A 23,746-nucleotide genomic window follows, 5' to 3' on the forward strand; every position below is an offset into this window, starting at 1 on the left:
GTTCACCACAAAAAGTCCATTTCTAGCACCGGTTTGTGACATTAAAACCAATACCACACCTATTACAGCAGGCTTTCGTCTAAACGGGGGAACAGGGGTGCTGCGCCCTCTTACTCTCGGCGTGCGCCCCCTTACCGACTCCGTGAAAACATCCCAGCAACACTACGTGACAATGTGTCTGATCATCAAATATGTTAGAATTGCTCCAAAAATATTCCAATCATAGCAGATACACCGCCAGACGGTGCAAAAACAATCCGAATTGACGTTTTCCAGACTGAGGCGCCATGTTGTTTACTTGTCGCGGCTGCTCTCGCGAGATTTGACATGGGTTACATACAAGGTCAGCTGACTTGTAGAGCGAGATTTCGAGACTGAATGACCTTTCACCCACCGGCATGGGAGCTTTTGACAGAAGTAGTTCGCAAGTTGTTTTTGTTGACACTTGGGCATTTAAAGAGGTCATCCCGCGGCACGAAGCGGAAGAAAGCCAAAGACTGTCCGGGGCAGAAGAAGATTACTTCTTTCTTTTTCAATGTTGACAGACAATTTGTTACAATTTCCCTCTCAGATAGCCTCAGAATGTCCCATTGGAGCATTTTTCAAAGGCTTTGCACGGCGGGGGGGGACAACCGGCACCATCCCCTCCCCCACTTCGCTCCCTCGCCATGGTGAGCGCCCTCATACTAAATTTTTCTAGAAAAAAAACCCTGTACAGGTTGTCAGTCAGTCTTTCGGTTGGCATGGCAACACGCAAGGCTCGATCCACCTATGGCTTCTTTGCGCAGGGAAAAATAAAAAAAAAATAGACTAAACATTTAGCTGTATTGTATCTGCACCACCAGCTACTCAATTTGAAGCTGCTGCCTGAAAGCGAGATCACACTCAGCATCGCTGTGTTGTACTGAAGATCTTCATTACAGCACTCGGAGTTCTGGGACACTGCGGAATTATCATCTCTAGATTTGCAATGTGAGGGAGTTGTGTGTAAAAGACTGAGAGAATAGGAAAAAAAACCCTTTGGTTTGGAGTAAGAATTGAGAGGGATGGATGTTCAGACTGTCTATTTCATATCTCTCTCCATCCACCCATCCCTCTCTCCATCTCCTCATTTCTTCCCATCTCTCTCCATCCATGCATCTCCCCATCTCCCTCAATTTCCTCTCACGCCCACTCTCCATGTCTCCATCCATCCATCTCCCAATCTCTCACTCTATTTCCTGTCACTCCCTCTCTCTCCATTTCCCTCTCTCTCATTTCTCCTTCTTTCCATTCATGCATCTCCCTCTCCATCTTTCTCCATTAATCCATCTCCCCATTCATGCATCACCCTCACTCCCTCCCTCCATCTCTCCCCACCAATCTCTCACTCCATTTCTTTCTCTCCCTCCCGCTCCATCTATCCATCTAATTTCTCCACATCTCTATCCATGCATCTCCCTTTCTCCTTCCATTTCCTTTCACTCCCCCTCTCCATCCATCTCTCCCCCTCTCCATCCATCTCTCCCTCCACCTCCATCCATCCATTTCTCCTCATCCATCAATCTCTCTCCCTCTCTCCATTTCTTCCCATCCATCCCTCTCCATTTCTCTCTCCATCCATCCATCTCCCCATTTCTCCCCATCCATGCATCACCCTCTCTCCCTCCATTTCCTCTTACTCCCTCCCTCTTCCCCCTCCATCTTTCTCCCCATCAATCTCTCTCCCTCTCACTCCATTTCTTTCTCTCCCTCCCTCTCCATCCATCCATCCCCTCATTTCTCCCCATCTCTCTCCATCCATGCATCTCCCTCTCTCCCTTCATTTCCTCTCACTCCCTCTCTATTTCTCCCCATTTCTTCCCATCCATCCATCTCTCTCCATTTCTTCCCATCCACCCATCTCTCTCCATCAAGCTCACTCTCCATTTCCTGTCACTCCCTCTCTCTCCATCCCTCTCTCCCCATTTCCTGTCACTCCCTCTCCATTTCTCTCTCCCCATTTCCTGTCACACTCTCTCCATCCATCCATCCATCCATCCATCCATCCCTAGCCAAATCATGATCTTCTATTATAAATCTTTTTAAAACTTTGTTGTTTAGAACACTGATACTGGTATCAGTATTGATACTCAAGTTTTCAGTATTGCCATCAGTATCAGAAAAGAAAACATGCTCTCTATTTAAGGCAATGATTGAAATGACAAAGGCAACAACAACAGTAAGATTATTATCAAAAAACACACACAACTGATGTGCTTTAAACTGACATGCAAATAATTTAACAAACTAACAATTTGCCGCAACTTTCGAGTAACTTTCATACTTTTAAACAGTCCTTCTCCGGGGCGGCACGGTGGTGTAGTGGTTAGCTCTGTCGCCTCACAGCAGGAAGGTCCTGGGTTCGAGCCCCGGGGCCGGCGAGGGCCTTTCTGTGTGGAGTTTGCATGTTCTCCCCGTGTCCGCGTGGGTTTCCTCCGGGTGCTCCGGTTTCCCCCACAGTCCAAAGACATGCAGGTTAGGTTAACTGGTGACTCTAAATTGACCGTAGGTGTGAATGTGAGTGTGAATGGTTGTCTGTGTCTATGTGTCGGCCCTGTGATGACCTGGCGACTTGTCCAGGGTGTACCCCGCCTTTCGCCCGTAGTCAGCTGGGATAGGCTCCAGCTTGCCTGCGACCCTGTAGAAGGATAAAGCGGCTAGAGATAATGAGATGAGAGGAGTCCTTCTCCACATCAGCATTCTCAAACTAACCTCAGGCCGAGCTGAATAAAGCCGGTCACATTGATCGGAGGATACGAAATCAGATCACAGGCTTTGAGGTTTGTCTTTAAAATGTCATCACGGTCATAACATGACTCTGTGGTAAAGCTTTCAGCGTGTACAGAGACTATCCACATGTTAAACAGCGCCCCTGGTGGTTAGGAGGAGTGAAAAAGAGTAGAGTAACAACCGAGTCCCAAATTAAAGCTGTTTATCCAACAGTTAGAGCAAAACTTCTAAAATATGCAAGTGCAGAGTTTACAATTACCTCAAGACAGAATGAGGCAACAGGAAGGACTGAGGGGAAAATTACCATACACCCACACACACACACAGCTGTTGCGCATCTTCAAATCCACAGAGGTCACATGTGACCTGTTTTTTATTACAACATCCCATAACAACTTCTTCAGCGGATCCAGCTAGATACTGTCAGAAGTCGGACTTGACCTGTTCTAATTAAATCAAGACCCTGAACAACAGTCGTCCGGTGCGATTGATCCAAACAAAACGGAACCGTGTGCATCATCTGATCTCGACCTGTTCTCTGCAGCAACACCATGAGAAAAACAGGCCGAGGCAGAGAAATACGCAGTGCGCGGATGTGAAGTATTGATGGCATGACACACACACACACACACACCACCCATCTTCCACACCTGAAATTACAACACACATCAACAGGAAGTGACCGGAGTGGGAGGGGTTATTATATTTGAAGCGTGTGCAGTCAGGATTTTCACAGCACTGCTAAACAAACAAACAAACAAACAAACCCATATACTGGTATATAATCCTGCAAAACAACTGCCAGCAAAACATTAAAAAAGAAAACATTTAAAAACTGTCTAAAAATAAATCATTTATTATTATCATCATCATGCCTTTCTAACAATCAAGGTCATTGTACATGCAAGAAAAACATACTTGGATGAAGAAAGGGAACTGAACACTTTTAAAGGTATATTTAAAGTTGACATTAATGTCAAAGCAGCCGATTCCAAATCAGTTTGTAAATTTTATTTAAAAAAAATAAATTAAAAAAAAAAAAAAAAAAAAAAAAAAAAAAATCATAAAGGGGGCGTCGTGGCTCAGGTGGATAAGGCGCCATACCATAAATCTGGGGACCTGGGTTCAATTCCGGCCTGAGGTCATTTCCCGATCCCTCCCCGTCTCTCTCTCCCACTCATTTCCTGTCTTTACACTGTCCTATCCAATAAAGGTGAAAAAAAACCCCAAAAAATATCTTTAAAAAAAAAAATCATAAAGCCTGTGAAATACCAAGTGTGTATTATAACAAAATGTATCATGACATTAATATTATATCTTCATATCGCTCAGCCCGAATCACAGGTTTATACTCATGTAAAGCACTCGTTTTATTTTATCATCGTTTCTATAGCAACAGATCATACACGGGAACTTGTAAGGTAATATTTGGGCCACTGTCAGGATATTTATATTTAAAATAAATACATTTTTAAAAAGAAAGAAAAGAAGTGTGGTGGTGGGACAATATTCTGAGAAAAGGAGGGAAAAAATTATATAAACACCCCTCCTCAATTTCCAAGATTAAAAAGTTGCACGTCTATGAGAAAGAAATAAAATAATAAATTTCACAATGTAATATTAAGATTTGTGGAAACAAAATGCACCGACTAAAAATCTGAAAACTAAACTTTCAAAAAAAAAAAACATTCTGGAACAGAAATGTGTACCCTGAGTGAAAAAAATGCCGTATGTTATTCATGTTAGCGTAACTCCATTTTTACATGCTAACTAACAGTGTCCAAGTTAACTAGCTGTGTTATGTGGACAAGGCTACGGTAACTTGGCGGGAAAATCCATAGAAAGTCATTTGACTAACTGGACTGTACAGCTACGTTTGCAACGTTATCGCTCGCTCTAAAAGCACAGACAACTTTGTTGCAAGCTTTCTCTTGGAAAGAAACGTTTACAGACCTCAATATGGGGCGGCACGGTGGTGTAGTGGTTAGCGCTGTCGCCTCACAGCAAGAAGGTCCTGGGTTCGAGCCCCGGGGCCGGCGAGGGCCTTTCTGTGCGGAGTTTGCATGTTCTCCCCGTGTCCGCGTGGGTTTCCTCCGGGTGCTCCGGTTTCCCCCACAGTCCAAAGACATGCAGGTTAGGTTAACTGGTGACTCTAAATTGACCGTAGGTGTGAATGTGAGTGTGAATGGTTGTCTGTGTCTATGTGTCAGCCCTGTGATGACCTGGCGACTTGTCCAGGGTGTACCCCGCCTTTCGCCCGTAGTCAGCTGGGATAGGCTCCAGCTTGCCTGCGACCCTGTAGAAGGATAAAGCGGCTACAGATAATGAGATGAGATATTTCTCCAACATTATTAAATCATAAATTTGCAAGGAAAAAATAATCAGAATTTCCAAAATTAAAAAAAAAAAAAAAAAAAAAAAAAAAAAAACACACACACAACTCAATTTCCAATATTAAAAAGTCTCAAATTTACAAGGAAAAAAAAAAAAAAAAAAAAGATCAAGGAGAGAAAAAAAAAATTCTCCAAAATTAAGTCATACATTTGTGAGGACACACACACACACAAAAAAAATAAAAAAAACCCTCAAATTTCCGAGATTAAAGTCTCAAATTTACAAGGAAAAAAGATCAAAGGATGAGAGAAAATAAATTAAATTAATAATAATTTAAAAAACCCACACACATCGTATGCTTTCTGGTTTTCTGGCTGGAGTACATTCTGGGAAATGCAAGACAAAAATCTCTTGGCACTTATGGTGTAAATCAAGAAGAAGAGTCTACATTTCCTGTCACTCTCAATTCCGTTGCGGCGGTTTTTCCAAGTCTTTTTTTTTTTTTTTTTATATATAAACCCCTTGATTCCAATCCCACAAAAGAGCTCCTGTAGCACAAACTGCTGAAAAAGTGAATGCTGGCTAAAACAAAAGGTGTCAGCATGAACTTTTTCAGCAGTTTGTGCTCCAGTAACTCTTCTGTTCTTCTGGATTGGACCTTATGGGCTCGCCTTTGTGTCCCATGTGGATCAGTGAGTCTTTGACGCCCAGGACCCTGTCGCTGGTTCACTGGTTGTCCTTCCTTGGACCACTTTTGTTCGGTACTAACCACTGCATACTTGGAACACCCCACAAGATGTGCCATTTTGGAGATGTTCAGACCCAGTCATCTAACCATCACAGTTTAGCCCTTGATAAAGTCGCCCACTTACACTTGCCCATTTTTCCTGCTTCCAACACACCAACTTCAAGAACTCACTGTTCTCTTGCTGCTTAATATATCCCACCCCTGGACAGATGCCACTGTATATATGCATGGATATGAATAAACGGGGGGGATCCACCATTTGGTGAAACTGTTTCATCCCACACTGAAAAAATGAGGAATATGAGAAAATTCTAGCCTTTAACTGAATAAAAATATATCCAGAGAAAAACAAATTTGTTATTTTCAACAAAAAACACACGCACCACTATTATTGGCATCCCTGAAAATTAAAATGAACACATTGTAACTGAAGCATGTTTCCCATTTAAACTGGTACATTTTTTAGATGGTTGGAGTGTGTAGGAACTTTCATGCTGCGTTCATGTGCTACGGGAAGATGATATTTTCCAGTTGGGAAGTGGTATTTACCAGTGTGTTGCGTTCACATGCTTTTGTTGTTGTTGACAAATTAAAGATGGTGGACCAGATTCAGAATCAGGCCTGTTATTTGGCTAAAACAATTATAGATTGCCTTGTTCATCAGCTGCAGCAGGAATACGAGTTATCAAAAGTCAAAAAAATGCTGAATACTTCCTGATCATGACAAGTAGAGATTTTCTTAACACATTGAATGTCACGCAGTTTTTGGAAATTTGGCTGTAGCCACAATGAGAGTAGCCAGTATCTAGATCATTGTTGGCGTTCTTTGGACAGCCACAGAATATTTTGTATTAGGCTATAATATACATATTATAATAATATAATATACATAACATGACTCGTTTAGAAGGTGAGAGTCAGCTTTCCGTAGGTGAAAACCACTTCTTTCTTGGTTCATAAGCTAGTCTTGTACCGCTCGCCGCCATGTTGAAAAGGTTAAAGTTCATCTCATCTCGGCAACTCGTGTATCAAAATTTTCTACGAGTTGCCCAGTGGAAAATACCATGTTCATGTGTGCTTTCCATGTCGGTGTTTGGTATTTACCATAATTCCCATAGCACATGAACGCACCATCAATCTGTAATCCACGACTTCCGGATTAACTGGGGGACAAATATGAGGTGACAGAGGCCAAATTCCCTCAACATGGGAAAGAGAAAGAAAAAAAAAAAGACACACAAACCAAATGAGGGAGAAGTAGTGTGTTGAGTTCCATAAGTCAGGGAATGGGTTATTAAAAAAAAAATTTAATTAAAAAAATGAAAAAGCTACTCGCTTGAAAATGTCCATTTCCAAATGTCCTGTTAGGGCAATAATAAAAAAGCAGACCCCAACTGGAATGGGTACAAACTCGCCTGGAAGAGGACCCGGGTTTATTTTGCCCCCATGTACAGTGAGGAGGAGGGTAAGAGAAGGGAAAAAAATCCCAAAGGATCACCGTTGAACTATAAGAAAGAGGAAAAGAAAAAAAAAGAAAAAACAACTTGGTGTTTCCAAGTCTCCAAACCCACCATCAGACTCCACCTCCATACCAACAGATTATTTGAAGGTTCCAGAAAAAAGACTTTTCTGTCAGTTAACCACAAAACATTAGCACCTGAAGTTTGCAAAAACGCTGCTACAACTTTGACTGGAACCATGTTCTCTGGCCTGATGGAACAAAAATGGAGCTTTTTGGTAATAAACACTCGTTGGGTTTGGTGTAAAAAGAAGGCGGTTATAATGAAAAGAACCCAATCCCAACTGGAAAATATAGCGGAGGTTCTGCGAGGATTGTTTTGGGGCTGTTTTTCCTCCAAAGGCTCTGAAACCTTGTTAGGGTCCATGGCATCATGGACTCCATGAAATCCCAGGACATTTTAATTCTAAATCTGGCTCCTCTGCATTTTAGGAAACTAAAACTGGGTCGTCATTGGATCTTCCAGAAGGACAATGATCTGAAGCATGTGTCCAAATCAACGCTAAAATGGTTCAAGCTTCTGCCCTGGCCATCTCAGTCAACCCCAGTGAAACCATGAAGAAAGAGCACGAGAGAGGGTCGAGGACCATGGATGATCTGGAGAGATTGTGTAAAGAGGAACGAGCACCGATGTCCTGCTCTGCATCTCCAACCTTATAAAATATATTATAGGAGAGACTCAGTGCTGTTTTACTGCCAAAGGGAGGGTGTACAAAGTATTAAACGCAGGGGTACGAATAATAGTGGCACGTGTGTTTTTGTTGAAAATGATTGTTTTTCCTCTGAATACATTTATTTCAACTGAAGGTTGTATTCTCATTTTTTCGTACGAGATGAAGCGACTTCTCCAAAAGGTGGATTTAAAAAAAAAAAAAAAAAAATTTTTCCACAAGGAGTGCCAATAATTGTGGAGAACACTGCCTGTGTAATATATTTATATAAAATCATGTATACACTCATTTCATTGTTGTAGATTTATAATTCTAGACATATTTGAACATTTTTTTTTTTGCACGTTTCTAATTCTACACATTTTTCAGTGCCATAACTTCAAGACCTGTGGGTTGTAACCCATAACCGCAGGCTCGGCGAGTCCTCACACACACACACACACACTGCACCAGCTCACAGATGTTCGTTTGAGGACAGAGTTTGTTTGTAACACAGCCGTTATTGTCGGATTTATGGTTTGTCTGTAAATCTGAGACAAACCTCCGTTCGTGAGTGAAGGTTCAGATGGTTGTCGGGACCGTTCCCCGCATCAGTTTCCGGATCTTTTCCTCTTTAGGAGCAATAAATCTCAGAGCTTAGAGGAACACATTGAGACAATTAGTTACTCTCGTTCACTCGCTTACTCGACACATTCCTCTCTCTCTCTCTCCCTCACACACATTGCAGGAGCTCAGATATAATAAAATACTTTTTTTTAATATATGTGCGAGCATTTGTCAGAGAGAGAGAGAGAGAGAGAGAGAGAGAGAGAGAGAGAGAACCTGCATCTCATTAGTGCAGAGACTCAAAAATTGAGTCGAGTTCTGAGTTGCATTCCATACAGAGCAGGAAAGAGCTGAAATCAATGCCTGCTTTTCTGCTTTCTTGTCAAAACACACACACACACACACACACACACACACACACACACACACACACACACACACACACACACACACGTTAACATTCTGATCGTGCCAGTCCTCTATTAGACTTTTTTCTCTTTATTGGACATTGTGGGGTTTGACCATGGATTACCGATTGGGATGTATATTCACACTGTATCTATCCATCCATCCATCCATCCATCCATGTCCATCTCTCGCTCCCTCCTTCCCCATTTCCTCTCTCCCGTTCTCTCCATTTCTCCCCATCCCTCTCCCTCTATCCATTTCTCTCTCCCCCCATTTCCTCTCACTCCTTGTCTCTCCATCTCTCCAGCCATCCATCCAGCCTTCTCTCTCCATCCACCTCCCCATCCCTCCATTCATTTTTCTCCCTCTATTTCACCCCATCCCTCTCTCCATTTCTTTCTCTCCCTATCACTCCATCCATTTCTTTCTCCCTCCCCATCCCTCACTCCATCCATTTCTCTCCCCATCCCTCCATCCATTTTTCTCCCTCTCCCTCCCACTCCATCCCCCTCTCCCTCCAGCCATTTCTTTCTCCCATCCCTCCATCTCTCTCCCTCTCCCCATTTCTCTCTCCCTATCCCTCCATCCATTTTTCTCCCTCTCCCTCCCACTCCATCCCCCTCTCCCTCCAGCCATTTCTTTCTCCCCATCCCTCCATCTCTCTCCCTACAGCTATACATTTCTCCCCATCCCTCCCTCAATCCATCCCTCCATCCATTTCTCTCTCCCCCCATTTCTCTCCCTATCCCTCCATCCATTTTTCTCCCTATCCCTCCATTTCTCTCCCTACAGCTACACATTTCTCCCCATCCCTCCCTCAATCCATCCCTCCATCCATTTCTCTCCCCCCATTTCTCTCTCCCTATCCCTCCATCCATTTTTCTCCCTATCCCTCCATTTCTCTCCCTACAGCTACACATTTCTCCCCATCCCTCCCTCAATCCATCCCTCCATCCATTTCTCTCTCCCTATCCCTCCATCCATTTTTCTCCCCATCCCTCCATCCATTTCTTTCTCCCTCCCCCCATTTCTCCCCATCCCTCACTCCATCCATTTCTCCCCATCCCTCCATCCATTTTTCTCCCTCTCCCTCCCACTCCATCCCCCTCTCCCTCCAGCCATTTCTTTCTCCCATCCCTCCATCTCTCTCCCTCTCCCCATTTCTCTCTCCCTATCCCTCCATCCATTTTTCTCCCTCTCCCTCCATCCCCCTCTCCCTCCAGCCATTTCTTTCTCCCCATCCCTCCATCTCTCTCCCTACAGCTATACATTTCTCCCCATCCCTCCCTCAATCCATCCCTCCATCCATTTCTCCCCATTTCTCTCTCCCTATCCCTCCATCCATTTTTCTCCCTATCCCTCAATCTCTCTCCCTACAGCTACACATTTCTCCCCATCCCTCCCTCAATCCATCCCTCCATCCATTTCTCTCCCTATCCCTCCATCCATTTTTCTCCCTATCCCTCCATCCATTTCTTTCTCCCTCCCCCCATTTCTCCCCATCCCTCACTCCATCCATTTCTCCCCATCCCTCCATCCATTTTTCTCCCTCTCCCTCCAGCCATTTCTTTCTCCCCATCCCTCCAGCTATACATTTCTCCCCATCCCTCCCTCCCTCAATCCATCCCTCCACCCATTTCTCTCTCCCTATCCCTCCATCCATTTTTCCTCCCTCCATCCCCCCTCCCTCCAGCCATTTCTTTCTCCCCATCCCTCCATCCCTCCCCATTTCTCTCTCCCTCCAGCTATATATTTCTCCCCATCCCTCCTTCAATCCATCCCTCCATCCATTTCTCTCCCCATTTCTCTCTCCCTATCCCTCCATCCATTTTTCTCCCTCCATCCCTCCAGCCATTTCTTTCTCCCCATCCCTCTCCACATTTCTCTCTCCCTCCCCATCCCTCTCCACATTTCTCTCTGCCATTTCTCTCCCTCCAGCCATCAATTTTTCTCCCCATCCCTCCCTCTCCATCCATTTCTTTCTCCCCATCCCTCCATCCCTTTTTCTCCCTCTCCCTTCCACTCCATCCCCCTCCAGCCATTTCTTTTCCCCCATCCCTCCATTTCTCCCTCCCTCCAGCTATACATTTCTCCCCATCCCTCCCTCCCTCAATCCATCCATTTCTCTCTCCCTATCCCTCCATCCATTTTTCTCCCCATCCCTCCCTCCCTCAATCCATCCATTTCTTTCTCTCCCTATCCCTCCATCCATTTCTTTCTCTCCCTATCCCTCCATCCATTTCTTTCTCTCCCTATCCCTCCATCCATTTCTTTCTCTCCCTATCCCTCCATCCATTTCTTTCTCTCCCTATCCCTCCATCCATTTCTTTCTCTCCCTATCCCTCCATCCATTTCTTTCTCTCCCTATCCCTCCATCCATTTCTTTCTCTCCCTATCCCTCCATCCATTTCTTTCTCTCCCTATCCCTCCATCCATTTCTTTCTCTCCCTATCCCTCCATCCATTTCTTTCTCTCCCTATCCCTCCATCCATTTCTTTATCTCCCTATCCCTCCATCCATTTCTTTATCTCCCTATCCCTCCATCCATTTCTTTATCTCCCTATCCCTCCATCCATTTCTTTCTCCCTCCCCATCCATCCATTTCTCCCCATCCCTCCATCCATTTCTCCCTTTCTTTCTCCCTCATTGAGGGTGTGATGCAGTAGTTTTGTGCTCCTGTACATTGAGATGGATCTGGTCATTCCTGAAGCCTCACTTCCTGTTACAGGGTCGCAGAGCCACAGGCTCCTGTAAGCAGTAGGAGAGTTTTGGCTTGAACCTCGCGCATTGTCTCTCCTGATTAGCAGCTCAGATTTTTTTGGACTCTACCATCGTTCACATTTTCAATATTCCCCAAATCACAAAAACATGCTGCCCCATGACCTGTACAGAGTATGTGCCATTTTCATTTGTTCTGAGAACATGAACATTTAAAATTAAATAAATAAATAAAACAAACCCACACTTTACTCCACGTTCTAGCGTTGCTTGCTTACTTTAAACTGCATTCAAACATTCATTCATTCCTCAGTTAGCACGCTATCCCGGCCAGGACCGTCGTGGATCCGGAGCCTGTCTCAGGAGGCTGGAACACACCGACACCCGGCAGGAACGCACCCTCCATCGCAGAGCACCAGGAGCAAGTGCTTACAGTGTGTGTGTTCATCATTTAGCATCGGGGAAAGCTTCTGAGAATCAGAAGACAGCCTCGTGTCCTCGTAGGTGTCAGACGCTCGGGACCAGGATCGAAGCAGGGAGCGTTTATCCTTATCTACATCTGAAATACGGATTTGGAAACGTCAAAAAAACATCCGAACGTACAGAGGTCGAAATGGAGGGAGAGAGGGAGCTGCATGGATGGGGAGAAATGGGGAGAGAGAAAGAGACAAGGCATGTGTAGTACCAGTCAAAAGTTTGTACACCCCTACTCGACTCATTCATAGGTCTTTTTGTATTTTCTACATTCCAGAACAAAACTGAAACCATCAAAACTGGATGGATTTATGAAATTATTTTTGTGGTAAACCAAAAAAAAAAAAAGTTTGATATATTTAGATTCAGCGGCACGGTGGTGTAGTGGTTAGCGCTGTCGCCTCACAGCAAGAAGGTCCGGGTTCGAGCCCCGTGGCCGGCGAGGGCCTTTCTGTGCAGAGTTTGCATGTTCTCCCCGTGTCCGTGTGGGTTTCCTCCGGGTGCTCCGGTTTCCCCCACAGTCCAAAGACATGCAGGTTAGGTTAACTGGTGGCTCTAAATTGACCGTAGGTGTGAATGTGAGTGTGAATGGTTGTCTGTGTCTATGTGTCAGCCCTGTGATGACCTGGCGACTTGTCCAGGGTGTACCCCGCCTTTCACTCGTAGTCAGCTGGGATAGGCTCCAGCTTGCCTGCGACCCTGTAGAACAGGATAAAGCGGCTAGAGATGATATGAGATATTTAGATTCTTCAACGCATCCAGCGTTTACCTTGATGACGCTTTGCACACTGTTGGTATTTTCTTAACCGGCTTCATGAGATCGTCACCTGGAATGCTTTTCAATTAACATGTGTGCCTCGTCAAAAGTTAAATCAGTGGACGAGTTTCTTACCTTCTTAATGCGTTTGAGATCAAACAGTAAACAAACATACAAACCATACAATCCATCCACATTTTGTCAAGAACCGCTCGACTAAGTAAAGAGAAACGACATCCAACATTGCTTCTTCATGCCTTAAAGTATCTTTTAATTAATAAAAATAAAGAAAAAACATTGAATTAGATAGAAGGTGTGGCCAAACTTTTGACTGATACTGTAAAATCATACTAAAGCACGCTAAAGGAATTGAACGACGGTTAAAGCGAGTGAACTCGCCACAATGTACAGGGCCAGGATTGAGAAAGTTTTCTAGACAATACCAAAATCGAGGCAATCTAAGGGGTTAGAGAAGACGCTTTAGGACCAGAAGGTTGCTGGTTCAATTCCGTGGACCAGCAGGAATGGCTGAAGTGCCCTTGAGCAAGGCACCCAACCCCCTCCTGCTCCCCAGGCTGCTCTGGGCATGCTGTACGTTGCTCTGGATAAAAGCGTCTGCTAAATGCCTGTAATGTAAATGTAATGTATTCGCTGATACTCGATACTAATCAAACACCGCCATCAGCCAACTATCTGCAAATCTCTCCTGCTAAGTTATGAAAAGCTTCAAGATCCGCGTTACTCCATAGACATCCGCGGAACACGTTGCCAAATTCAATCCAATACCAATTCAGCTCTAATATTGATCCTCAATCGGAGAACACACAGTTCTGTGCAAGTCTTCAGAACAGGCAAAGAAATGCTGTAGAACAAAGATGCCTCTTTTAAAAGAAAAAAAAAAGGGCAGTTTTATAAGGAAATGAGCTGTAGGTTTTACTGAGCATCTTAAGCCACTGGGCTGCAACAGCTTGCGACAAATTGTGAATGTCATTCACGAGTGTTTCAAAAGTGTCTTGAAATATTCGCAGGGCTTCTCAATTTCCTCGCATGAGTCGCAAAGTGTCGCTCCTTCGTCGCTGAAATTTTGAACATATTCAAAAAATTCGTGCGACAAAATTTCTCTCAAAAATAGCCGCAAATGCGTCGCAAAGCCGTCGCAAACCTTTCTCAAGGTCAGTTTCCGTGAGACAGGAAGTGCGAGTGTATCTCACTGGGCTGCGACAGCCTGCGATTCGGAGACGGAACAATTGCGATAAAATATGCGAATATCAATTCAGTGAGATTCCAAGTGAAAATTGTCGCCAATTCGCATATTTTATCGCAATTGTTGCGTCTCCAACTAGTCGCGGGCTGTCGCAGCCAAGTGAGATACAACCCTTACAGAACCAGCCACAGTTCTTCTGGACACTTTGTCACACTCACTTCTTCATTTTGCACCAAAACCCAGTAGCCTTCATTATGTTTTTCTTTTTTCATCTGAAAAGTGTTCTCTTCTAATGTAATATGCTGCTCAGATAAACTTTTTTTCCTGCACCATTTAAAGCTAGACGGCCTTTCGATTCCATAAAAATCGGTGAAATTTAGTTCCGTCTGAAATTTGGTCGTTGTAATACGTGTTTATTTCTGTAATATCTCACAAAATATCAGGCCATTCTGTAGCTGGGAAGTTATTTCATTTGAGGGGATTAAAGCAAATAATGTGCATGAAATCACTCGATTCGGGCAGTCAAGCAGACAGAGGAAATCCGTGTTACAATTACAGATACATGACGTGATGACAGTACGGCATTACGGTTTTTAAAAACATTTCTCTAATACACGCTAATGCATTAGCCATGGCCTAATGGTTAGAGAAGCAGCTTTAGGACCAAAAGGTTACCAGTTCGATTCCCTGGACCAACAGGAATGGCTGAAGTGCCCTTGAGCAAAGCACGCAACCCCCTACTGCTCCCCAGGCTGCTCCGGGTATGCTGTATGTCGCGCTGGATAAGAGCGTCTGCTAAATGCCTGTAATAACATGTAGCCTTGCTAACAATCTTCTAGCAATACAGTAGCGTTGGATTTAAAAACAAAACCCGTTTGAAGATGCATCATTTCATACATACACAAAAACTACATTGCAATATTACAGAAAAGGTGTTTTGTGACATGATTTTTCATGATATTGACTAATCATCATCACCAGAGGTGGACAAAGAACCCAACTTCATTACTTAAATCAAAGTACAGATCCCACTGGTCAAACGTTATTCCGATACAAGTGAAAGTCGTCTAGTCAAATTTTTTACTTAAAGTGCATATTCTGGACCAATTTCTTTTTTTTTTTTTTAATATGAAAGTACAACCCCGATTCCAAAAAAGTTGGGACAAAGTACAAATTGTAAATAAAATCGGAATGCAATAATTTACAAATCTCAAAAACTGATACTGTATTCACAATAGAACAAACAACGCATCAAATGTCGAAAGTGAGACATTTTGAAATTTCATGCCAAATATTGGCTCATTTGAAATTTCATGACAGCAACACATCTCAAAAAAGTTGGGACAGGGGCAATAAGAGGCTGGAAAAGTTAAAGGTACAAAAAAGGAACAGCTGGAGGACCAAATTGCAACTCATTAGGTCAATTGGCAATAGGTCATTAACATGACTGGGTATAAAAAGAGCATCTTGGAGTGGCAGCGGCTCTCAGAAGTAAAGATGGGAAGAGGATCACCAATCCCCCTAATTCTGCGCCGACAAATAGTGGAGCAATATCAGAAAGGAGTTCGACAGTGTAAAATTGCAAAGAGTTTGAGCATATCATCATCTACAGTGCATAATATCATCAAAAGATTCAGAGAATGTGGAAGAATCTCTGTGCGTAAGGGTAAAGGCCAGAAAACCATACTGGGTGCCCGTGATCTTCGGGCCCTTAGACGGCACTGCATCACATACAGGCATGCTTCTGGATTGGAAATCACAAAATGGGCTCAGGAATATTTCCAGAGAACATTATCTGTGAACAATTCACCATGCCATCCGCCGTTGCCAGCTAAAACTCTATAGTTCAAAGAAGAAGCCGTATCTAAACATGATCCAGAAGCGCAGACGTCTTCTCTGGGCCAAGGCTCATTTAAAATGGACTGTGGCAAAGTGGAAAACTGTTCTGTGGTCAGACGAATCAAAATTTGAAGTTCTTTATGGAAATCAGGGATGCCGTGTCATTCGGACTAAAGAGGAGAAGGATGACCCAAGTTGTTATCAGCGCTCAGTTCAGAAGCCTGCATCTCTGATGGTATGGGGTTGCATTAGTGCGTGTGGCATGGGCAGCTTATGCATCTGGAAAGACACCATCAATGCTGAAAGGTATATCCAGGTTCGAGAGCAACATATGCTCCCATCCAGACGACGTCTCTTTCAGGGAAGACCTTGCATTTTCCAACATGACAATGCCAAACCACATACTGCATCAATTACAGCATCATGGCTGCGTAGAAGAAGGGTCCGGGTACTGAACTGGCCAGCCTGCAGTCCAGATCTTTCACCCATAGAAAACATTTGGCGCATCATAAAACGGAAGATACGACAAAAAAGACCTAAGGCAGTTGAGCAACTAGAATCCTACATTAGACAAGAATGGGTTAACATTCCTATCCCTAAACTTGAGCAACTTGTCTCCTCAGTCCCCAGACGTTTACAGACTGTTGTAAAGAGAAAAGGGGATGTCTCAGAGTGGTAAACATGGCCTTGTCCCAACTTTGAGATGTGTTGTTGTCATGAAATTTAAAATCACCTAATTTTTCTCTTTAAATGATACATTTTCTCAGTTTAAACATTTGATATGTCATCTATGTTCTATTCTGAATAAAATATGGAATTTTGAAACTTCCACATCATTGCATTCCGTTTTTATTTACAATTTGTACTTTGTCCCAACTTTTTTGGAATCAGGGTTGTACGTCCCTTTACACACTCATCCAGAAGGGTAATTTTGCACAAGGCCGTCTGTCTACAGCAGAAAAAAATTAAACAACAAAACGCGTCTGGAAAAATCCCAAGGGGGTTTGGAGCCAGATTCATGACATTACCTGCGGAAGCGCCAGCAGGCTGTGCAAGCTTGCACGGTTTCAGTGCACAGCCTGTGTAGACCAAGCGCTCCCATTTCTCTCGTTGTCCGGTCTTTTGGGAAACAATGAGTACTAATCCCATCAAGATTGGTGTTGCTACACCCTCCTACGATACATCTGTTAACCATTTTAATAATTACGCGATAACCTTGAAGAAATTTGCAGAAAACCACCAGGTCGTTTTCTCATAAACAAACCAGCGCTGACGTAGGATTCAGAAGGAGGCGTCCCGCACGCGACATCACGAAAATCAATGTTTGCCGGGAAATCCAAATGCCAAGTTTTTTCAGACGTGGACCAATTCGCCTCAAATGGCTTGATTTCAACTGAATTTTTCTGGTATTGCGCAAGATAAAAAAAAAATTGCAGAGAATGCAGAATGTTACAGATATTTGACCAAAGTTTAATATAAAATAGGAGAATTACATTGATCTTGCTCCTGAATTTACCCATGATATGCACTTTAAGTTAAAGGATATGGGACATGGATTTTTTTCTGGGTATAATTATGTATAAAGGACATAAGAAATGCCATCTAAATCACTGCAGGGCATCAAAAATGTGAAAATCACCACATTATTCAACTTTTTTATACATCAGCGTAAAACAATGATTCGTTAATTAGCTAAGCGGTCACGTGACCCGTGACGTCACAAAAACTTTCCAAGGAGCCAGCGCTTGGGTATCTAATGTAAACAGGTTACCGAAATGGACACCATCGACAGTGACATTCCCGATGTTTCACAGAGATGTGAAGTTAGACCCTATCAATTCGAACCGATAGCTGGAAATTCACATGAACATGGATCTTGTCTTTACTCTGACGGGTCAGATGATTCTGAGAGTGAGAGTTCATTCAATCCCCATGAAACTGAAAGCGGTCGGCTCGATAACACTTCCTGGTAAGTTAAAAACAATTCTGCTCAAAGGCTAATGATCTGTTGAAAGAAGTATTATTTTTGTATCATACATTGAAAGTTCATCATAGATCTAGCTAAAGTCCGTTGCAAGCTAGGTTTTTTTTTTTTTGCTCATATTTTTCGAGATTGATTGAGATACAATGCTTCCAGAGTCCGAGATGAAAACATTCAAAATGGCGAAACGAGTCAGAATTATAATAATCAATAATTGATACACCCAAAATTATAATACTAACCCTTACCGCATGAGGCCCATGGTAAAACCACACTTCCAGGAGGGGCTGCCGTCTGCCTCCCAAGCCGACCGAGAGCGCTCCTCGTCGGGCACGGCCAGGCGGGCAAATGCCCTGGTCCGTCCACCCTGTCTAAAAAATAATGGTACGACTCCGAGTGAAGGTATCAATGCGCTGTCGAAGCGCGCAGAAGGTGTTAGTACGCCTGTCATTATAGTGCGGACTTTCCATAGCATAGAAAATCGCTACGTTTCAATTTGTGTAACTGAACTTTGTTTCATGTCACTGGTCATATAAACCTATGTAAACAGGAAAAACGTGGAAGAGTTTTGTTCCATTCTATGAAAGACCTGTTCAGAATTTGTTCATTTATATTTCATATAATAATCAGTGCAGATTAAATGAAATTCTCCACTATCATGTTAAAAAAATTATAGCACTTGACCACTATTGCAATCTGTATTCATGCTGTTATGGATTTTTTTATTTCATAATTTATTTTTAATTTACTACTTATCTCTTTTTATTTATATATATTTTAGTGCTGTCAAAAATGTCGCGTTATTAACGCGTTAACTTGACTCAATTTTAATGGCGATCATTTTTTTATCGCGAGATTAACGCTCTGTAACATGATGTAGGTTTTTCATAAGCTTTTGAAACTGCCAGGAACTTGGAACAGAGACTTTGCTTAGAAAACCGATAGCAGCTAGACTATAATGCCACGCCCCGCACAGCCAGGAGTCCCTCCTCCCCCAAAGAACCAGCGCGGGCAGGGCGCGCTAGTAGAGATGGGATTTATGATGGGCTCTTTGATGGGATCCGCATCTTTGTGATCCATTCTTTGAAAAGAGCCGTTCAAAAGACTGGCTCATTTGGCTCTTTTTTAAATATTTATTCAGTTTTAAGAAGACAGCGTCTAAAGAAGCCAGATCCCTCTGAACTGTAAACTCAACGCTATCCCAGAAATCCTTCCTGTAATATGCAAATTTGGCCACCTCTGATTGGACAGCGCGACGCATCAACAGGCAGAAAGTGTAAAAGTACAAAATGTGTTAAGTGAGCTGAAACAGTAAAGATCAGATTCAATGCAATATTTATCAACGAACAACTTAAACTTAATATAATAGTGTACTTTATATTATAATCAAGCATGTCAAGCCTACCGTCACTGTGTAACCTGTCTCTCTGAGTTGTAGACTAACTCAAGCAGTAGATCATTTCACTCCTGGTTCTTTTGCTAGCCCCGGTGCTTGGCTTAGGTTTCACTTTGCAGTGGCTGTGTCAAGACGTGTTATGCTTTGCAATACAAAGCAAGCCCATTCACGTTTTTATGCTGATAAGAGAATTACAATGGTTTTTCATGTGACAATGTGCGATTAAATTGCGATTAATCACGAGTTAACTATGACAGTCGCGCCATTAATCGCGATTAAATATTTTAATCGCTTGACAGCACTAATATATTTGAATTATTTGGACATGGGGAAAAACTATATTTAAAATCCAAAGAGGGATAGAGGGAGGAAAATTAAAACAAAAAGAAAGAAATGAAATACATAACATAAATGTGATAAAATTAAGGATGTTTTTATTCAGTAAACATTAAAAAAAAATGTTCTACAACACTCTAGCCTAGTGACTTACCAGTAACAAAATGGTCTGAACATATTCTGTACTGTTGTAGATTTGAAGTATTCAGATCCGCTCTGCATAAAGCAGCTAAATCCTCTCTCTGCCTCCTGGCAGAAAGCTCCTTGGTTTGCTCCCCTTGTGTCTCAATCACAGCTGGTATTCTGAAGAAAGACTTCTTTTCACCTTTCCCATCAGCTTTGTTAGAACACCCTAACAGCACAAAAGTTTACCATTGTAGGTTTTTGATGATCCAAGTGCCTCGTGGGTTCACATACCGCGCGCTGCCGTTATTTCCCCCTAATCACGAGTTTGTTGGTCTTCCAATATGGCGCAGGGTTTGTTTACTTCCGGTTTCAGGTGACGTCAGTCACTACGTTTACATGCACATAGAGAGAATCGAATTTCTGCCGTTGCTCGACTGAAATCGAAGTTCAAAATGCCATGTATACACCTTAATTCGGCTGAAATTGAACCGAACTTGATTTCTCGGACTCGAGCTACACGACCTAGTTTATGCGATTTCTGCCGAGCTACTTTGTGCATGTATACCCTATCGAGCTAGTTGTCGAGCTACTTCCGGAAGTGACGAGACCACAAGCGGGAAACACAACAGCCTCAGTCGGCATGACAACGAATCATGACAACGGCATGAATCTTTTCTTTTTGTGGCATTGTTTGCACTGTTAAAATTTAGCTCACTTACTGTATCACCAAATACATCTGTACAGCTGTTGCATAGCTGTGAATTGTGTACATAAACAAGTCATTGTATTTGTGTGTGTGTATCCAACATCTGAAGAATGTCAATAAAAACAAAACAATTGAACTTTGTGTGTTTATTAAGACATAAGTTAAATTGTAAGCAAAAAATATATTTTTTTTTTTTGTAAGCAAAAAATGGACTTTAGAAAAATATTATTGTGCAAAATAAGTTGTCTTACAAAACAGTGGTCTGCGCCGGACAGTTTGTAGCCATAGTCTGTTAGAGCAAGCCTAACAGCTTGAACACGCAACTGCTAGTGTTGCCAGATTGGGGGTTTTAAGTGCATTTTAGCGGATTTGAACATGTTTTGAGCTGGAAACCGTCAGCAGTATCTGGCAACACTATAGCTCTTCTTCATGACGACAACCAGAGGTGTACCAACACGATGGGGCATGTAGCGCCATGTGTGGCTCGGGTGCACAATGCACCTTGCACAATAGCCCGATTTCACTTGTGCATGTAGGATTGGATTTCTCTGGCACCCCTGCTGGGACCCTTTGCTCGATTACCAACAGCAGCTCGATTTGGACGTGCATGTAAACGTAGTCAGTGAAAGGGGTCTATACACCTATGGAGATATTGCACCAAAAACCAGACATTTGCAGCTAGAATAGTCATTTACCACATTAGCAATGTATAGAGTGGATTTCTGATTAGTTTAAAGTGATCTTCATTGAAAAGAACAGTGCTTTTCTTTCAAAAATAAGGACATTTCAAAGTGACCCCAAACTTTTGAACAGTAGTGTAGTTATACTTTTAAATCTTTTTTTTTTTTTATTCTGTGGAAAAAAAGAAAAAAAAAATTATATACTGGTGTAGTCTCCGTAGCCCCCACCAATTCACCGAAATGGTGGTCTTGATCAACAGGCCATATCTTCTGAATCAGATGAGGATACATCATGAAATTTTCACACTGTAATATTAAGATTTGTGGAAACAAAATGCACCGACTAAAAATCTGAAAACTAAACTTTCAAAAAAAAAAAAAACATTCTGGAACAGAAATGTGTACCCTGAGTGAAAAAAAATGCCGTACGTTATTCATGTTAGCGTAACTCCGTTTTTACATGCTAACTAACAGTGTCCAAGTTAACTAGCTATGTGTTATGTGGACAAGGCTACGGTAACTTGGCGGGAAAATCCATAGAAAGTCACTTGACTAACTGGACTGTATAGCTACGTTTGCAACGTTATCGCTCGCTCTAAAAGCACAGACAACTTTGTTGCAAGCTTTCTCTTGGAAAGAAACGTTTACGGACCTCAATATGGGGCAGCACGGTGGCATAGTGGTTAGCGCTGTCGCCTCACAGCAAGAAGGTCCTGGGTTCGAGCCCCGGGGCCTTTCTGTGTGGAGTTTGCATGTTCTCCCCGTGTCCGCGTGGGTTTCCTCCGGGTGCTCCGGTTTCCCCCACAGTCCAAAGACATGCAGGTTAGGTTAACTGGTGACTCTAAATTGACCGTAGGTGTGAATGTGAGTGTGAATGGTTGTCTGTGTCTATGTGTCAGCCCTGTGATGACCTGGCGACTTGTCCAGGGTGTACCCCGCCTTTCGCCCGTAGTCAGCTGGGATAGGCTCCAGCTCGCCTGCGACCCTGTAGAACAGGATAAAGCGGCTAGAGATAATGAGATGAGATGAGACCTCAATATGCTTCCGTGTGTCGGACGGCAAGTTTTTGTAGGCTGTGACATGCTACGTTTTCAGTAAACAAAAACATTTAAAACGAAACGAATCTTTAACCCTTTCAGAAAACTGAAACATAGGTTCATGAGCCAGGAGTGCGTGCATGCGTTCTCTAGAAGAACCGCCTCCTTCCATTCTACCATCAACTGATCGTGTTCAAATAACGCTGCTGAGAAATCGCAGAACTTGATTTTATACAGTCTATGGACGTGACGCTAGTGATTACTGATCGGCTGTCTCAGTGTTACCTGCGAAAAAAAAAAAAAAAATCACGCTGAAGAAAAAAAAAACATCCACTTTCAAAATTGCTTCATAGTAACAAGGACCTTGATAGAAATGTAGTGGAGTGAAAAGTACGATATTTGTCTTTCAAATGTAGTGAAAGTCATAAGTTTCCAAAAAACAAAAAAATAATAATACTCAAGTAAAGTACAGATACGCAAAAAGTGTACTTAAGTGTAGTACTCAAGTAAATGTACTTCGTTACTGTCCACCTCTGAAAGGAAGCACCAGAAGGAAGAAGAGGAATCAGTGTTTGCTGGTGCTGGTTAACAAGTTTAGTTTGAGAACGCGAGGTTTTTTTTTTGTTTTGTTTTTTTAAACTGAGGATCATACTTATTATTCAGCACAAGAAAAACTAAGGGAGCATGACATATGGCCCTTTTCCACTACCCTTTTTCAGCTCACTTCAGCCCGACACGGCTCGCGTTTCGACTACCTCAGAACAGCACGACTCAGCTCGCTTCAGCCCTACTCAGCACCCAAAACTCGCACGGTTTTGGAGTGGGGCTGAAGCGAGCCAAACCGAGCCAAGTGAGGCTGGGGGCGTGAGCAGACACTCCCCTGTGCACTGATTGGTGAGGAGGAGTGTCCTCACATGCCCACACACGCCCCGCGAGCACGCTGGGATCTGTAAACACCGTAAACCCGGAAGAAAAAGAACTACAAGAATTTCTGAAGCCTTATGCGCCTCGCCTCATCTATACGCTCTTGCCAGTATCTGTTGGCGTTGTCGGTGACAACAAGCCACAGAACCAAGACCAGCAACACTAACGACTCCATGTCCTCCATGTTTATTGTTTACTATCCAGGTCGTGAGACTACCGCTTAAAAGATCACTGATGTCACCGTTTGCGCCGCCTAACATCACGTGACGTCCACCCACTTTCGCTAACTCCACCCGATGTGTCCACCCACTTCCAGCCAGCACGGTTCAGCGCAGTTGTAGTCAAAATGCAACTCCAACAGCCCCGCTCAGCTCGACTCAGCACGGCACGGTTCAGCCCAACTCAGCCGCGTTGGTAGTGGAAAAGCGGCCTAAGTAACGGAAGTATGCTCCAGACAGCTGATGACCAGTGTACATTCGATTACGTGCTCAGAAAGGGAGAGGTAAGGGACGGGGTTGGTTTCAATCCGCCGAATCCGACATACTGTACCTTTAAATCATGAATCCTAAAGGTATAGACGAATCAGAAGTT

General features: G+C 43.1%; 1 protein-coding gene across 3 annotated transcripts in view; it reads right to left on the minus strand.

The window, feature by feature from the left end:
• The window catches only part of bicc1a (BicC family RNA binding protein 1a), a 182,022-nt gene that overhangs the window by 137,480 nt on the left and 20,796 nt on the right, over window positions 1–23,746 (minus strand). Inside the window, exon 1 of one of the 3 annotated variants that reach the window (XM_060933408.1) lies at window positions 11,974–12,037. The exons of the other annotated variants lie outside the window; for them this stretch is intronic. The gene's annotated coding sequence lies outside the window, so the exon portion shown is untranslated. Of the gene's footprint in view, window positions 1–11,973; window positions 12,038–23,746 lie in introns of those variants that run through there. 3 annotated transcript variants of the gene reach the window in all.

Source organism: Neoarius graeffei, chromosome 11 (assembly GCF_027579695.1).
Source record: "Neoarius graeffei isolate fNeoGra1 chromosome 11, fNeoGra1.pri, whole genome shotgun sequence".
Classification (NCBI taxonomy): Eukaryota; Metazoa; Chordata; class Actinopteri; order Siluriformes; family Ariidae; genus Neoarius; species Neoarius graeffei.